This window comes from Phalaenopsis equestris, unplaced genomic scaffold (genome assembly GCF_001263595.1).
Source record: "Phalaenopsis equestris unplaced genomic scaffold, ASM126359v1 Scaffold000289, whole genome shotgun sequence".
NCBI classification, from domain to species: domain Eukaryota; kingdom Viridiplantae; phylum Streptophyta; class Magnoliopsida; order Asparagales; family Orchidaceae; genus Phalaenopsis; species Phalaenopsis equestris.
In genome coordinates this window covers 105,051-109,436 of record NW_018164731.1, presented here as the reverse complement: position 1 = coordinate 109,436, position 4,386 = coordinate 105,051, and positions in this window count along the sequence as shown.

Here is a 4,386-nt window from a genome sequence, read left to right as displayed (position 1 = left end):
ATATATGATAAAATAGGATTGCTCTATAAACTATGATGACAAATTTATATAATTTTTATTCTACATAATTTTAAGATGATGCCAAAGTATTTAAATAATATCATGAATACATCAAAGAATGATAATAGCCTCAAAAGCTAAATATATTAAAATACCCAAAGAAAAAAAAAACTATTTATAATATATATGTTTTTATGATTGGCACCAAATAGTTTTGGTTCGAGAAGCATATTTTTTGGATTATAGTCTAATATAAAAATCTACTATACTTGACATAGAGAGAGTTTAAATTATACTTCTACTCGAAATATAGTTATATTAATTTAATATTTGTGACATTACTAAATGAAAGAGGGTCATTATATGGTATATGCTAAGATTGAATAGCTATGTGTCCAAACAAAGGGGAGACCTCTCAATTGCCACCCTATTCTATTAATTTATATATATAAAAAGCACCATGGGGCCCCACCCAATTTCTATCACACTGTCCATTGACTATTGAAAAACAATTTTAATAAATGTGGTTAATTCATTGGATAGTAATTAGGAAGGTTTTACATACATATCACTCAATTTTTACTTATTTACATATCTTAAATCAAAACTTCAAATTTTACATATATGCCCCAAACTTGTGCATGGAAAGGCGCATTTCACTTTTAAAATGTTAGAGAAATGATATTTTTTATGTGATACACTGATATGAAAGATTTGGGCAATATAAATGTAAAAAAGTCAAATTTAAGATATTTAGTATTTAAACATACAAGAATTGGGTGGAATTTACTTATTTAACATAATTTAATTCAAGAAGAATATATAAATCATTGTTTTTAGTTGGTGATTATGGTCATGTTTCAGTTAAAATTGATTTAAATTAATTAAAAATTTAAGTTTTTTATTGATAGATTTCATGAGTTTCGATAAAATTTGAGAGTTATACTAAAATTTTCTTTGAAATAATTAGTTTTGAACGGATATTTATAAAAATTTTCGAGCCATTAACAAAGACCCAATTGAGTCTTTTTTTGTTTCATGTATCTAAAAATTTTAAAATTAAAACAACGTACGCGTTATTGTTATACATCTAGATACTTATGATCATGTTAGAGATTGGTATATTCTACATCTCAGAGATTAGATGAGTAGCCTTATTTCTTCATTGTTTACGTCTTTCTTATCTCCAATTTAGTTCTCTCTTCTTGGTGTTCATTCCTTGAGACATCATATTCAATCCAAGAGGTTGTGTTGATCAAGAGATTTCAAGTCTACTTTGCACTATGATTGGTAAGGTGATACCTATTTAGCTCACTTCTACGAATTATGAGTTTTATTGCTCAAAATTCACGTAAAACCTCTCTTTGTGAACATAAATTTTCGTTAGACTGTATTTTAAGATCTACTGAGATCATAATTTCATGAATGCAAGAATATCAGCTTTGAAGATGAACACACCCCTAACTAAGCTATTGTTTTAAGGAACCCAAATCAAATTAGTGAATGGAGGCGTTGCTAAGAAAAAAATGATACAATAAATGTTGCATTTCCCTCGGTAATTAGTTTTATTTTTAGACAATAATGATAAATTTAAATGAGAAATTGGCTATGGTTAAAGTTAAGTCAAGCAACCAAATCAAACTTACAAAACCATTTGAATCATAAGTGAAAATTAAAGCCAACTTCACTAAATGTTAAGTCAAGCGAAAGTGATTAGATTTATTGGTTTAATTCTTACAATCCCCTACATTAGCCTCCCCAACATGAAATCATCAGCATAGTCCTTGTCCATAAGTCCACTTCCTTTATCCATTGTCATATCACATCATTTGAACAATGCCAATAATTTGAGATTTCTAAGTTATGTGCCTTATTCAATCTTTATTTTGGGCCCATAAGAAAAGTTTGTAGGTGACACATATTTAAGTTAATTATTATTATTATTATTATTATTATTATTATTATTATTATTATTAATTACTTTTTTAAAATTGAAAAGTTTGTAGGTGACACATATTTAAGTTAATTAGTATTATTATTATTATTAATTACTTAAAATTAATGATGAATTGTGATTAAATTTTTTCTATTTCTAAATTTTTTTTTAAAGGTGAACATATAAAATAAAGATTTTAAGCTGATTTATAACATATATGAATAATATTACTTTTTAAATAAACAATAGAAAACCTGTTAACATATTAATATTATGGTGAATAATTTGTTATTATAAATATTACAATTAGGAGTGTAACTGAGTCAAGTGGACTTGTGAGTCAGCTCGAGCTCAGCTTGTTAAGTGGATCATGAGTTAAGAGCAAAGAGTTAATGATGCTAAAGTCAACCTAGTCTCAACTCGACTTGTTATCTCACGAGGTAGCTTTTCTAAATATTAGTTAATATAAATAATGCTAAAAATACAATAAATTTTAAGACTTCATTTTTAAATCATTAATAATGTTAAAAAAAATGACATTTTACATTTTTTATTACTTATCTTATAATTGTTCATTTTATTTATTATTTTATTATAACATTAATTTGAATTAATATTATTTTTATTCTTTCACAATAAATAAGTCTGCTTGAATTCATAGAATTAAACCCGACTTTGATTAGTTAATCAAACTCAAGCTCAAGCCAAGGGTTGCTCGACTCGACTCGACTCATTTACACCCCGCTAATAGCTCCTGTATATGCTGTAGCTGATGTTGGAGATTAAGTTTTTGAGCCTGTTCAAGCTTCCTGGTGGTCTGTGTGTAGCAAGTTGGTCGTCAGTTGTAGTGTTCTGCAGAGGATTATGCTGCAATGTGTTTATTGCAGGAAGCTTTGTAGATGGTCATGTAGTATATGCTTTCTATTGCAATCAGAAGTTGCTGAATTCTAATGTTGTACAAAAGTTAGGATAAGGAGTTAGGGCTTTTGTGAAGTATATGGGAAAGGAAGAGTTGTTCGTCGAATACAACATGACGAGAGATAATGATCTTCCTGAATTGGGGATTGTAAAATTTGAACCGCTTATGAGACGAAGAGTAACCGACGGAATTGCAAGAAGTTGCACGAGGTGCTACTTTATGTGGTGTTTGTGGTTTTAGCCAAGGATAGCTCATAAATATTTGTGTTTGGATTGCATATGATTGATAAGATATAGTGTGGTGAGAAGCACATCACCCAAAACTTTAGTGGAAAGAAGGCATGCATCATAGAGGATTTTGGGTCTTGTTTCATAGAGATGATTTGTTCTGGGTTGTATGAGTATTGGTGAGTTATGTCGCTGTTTGATAGAAAGTTTTTTTAAGAAGCGAGTTGTTGTACTTGCCACCTCGTATGATCTTAGTATGTGTATGAAGGTATTAAATTGTGTGTACGGTAGTCATTTTGATGACCAAAATTGATGAGATGTTTTGGTCTTCTGTGCCGTGCATAGAAAACAAGCAGCAACATCTTGAGAAATCATTAATGAATGCAATATAATATCTATAGCCTTAATTGGATATATTGGGGCTAGACCGCATACATATGAGCGTATCAATTGTGGATCTGAGTACGTAGGCAAAGAATTATGAAGCTAGCCGGATAAAAAAGAATTACAAAATTATTATCAATGATTAGCTTATGTGCCAATTTAGCTCGAAATCTAAACTAGTTGGCTCAAATTGAGTTGTTTGGATCCATCTCAGCTCAAAATTGGCCAAAAATAGGCTCTTGGCTCGTCATATGCAATTTTATTTAGCATTATATATATAATTTTTATAAATAAAAAAAAAATACTTCGAGCTGATCTTGAACCAGTTTGAGCTGATCCATGTATGGCTCGAAATTAGCTCGAAAAAATTGGTCCAAAGTTTTGGCTTATAGCCTAGCTCATTTATTTCGATCCAATCTCCATCCAAGCCAAAAATTTAACCAATTTTTGAACGATTACCAACTTCGAGCTAAATTCACAGCCCCAGACTTAGGTAGTTTTGCTTGTTATGTTGTGCTTATGTGGTTGTTACTTCAATATCATAATTCTCAGTTGTTAGAATTACTGCTAACAATAATAATGGGAATAAAAAGCGACCAATGGCTATCATTTTTCATGGAGACATTTACATACACGCATATCACACACAAATCTTATGTATTTCCATACTAACACCTATAGATTCATATTTACATCATACCACTCAAATCATTAATATTACATCAAAAATATCATCATCATTATCTTATTAAAAGAGAAATTCACAGTTTCATGCATATATTTATAACACCAAAGCTCTTATAAATGTCAATATCAAACTTTAGCTATTAGTTACGTCATTATCCCAAAAAAATAAGTTTTTTTTGCAGCATTCTTATAAATTTAACTCATTTTGATTATATATATATATATATTCTCCA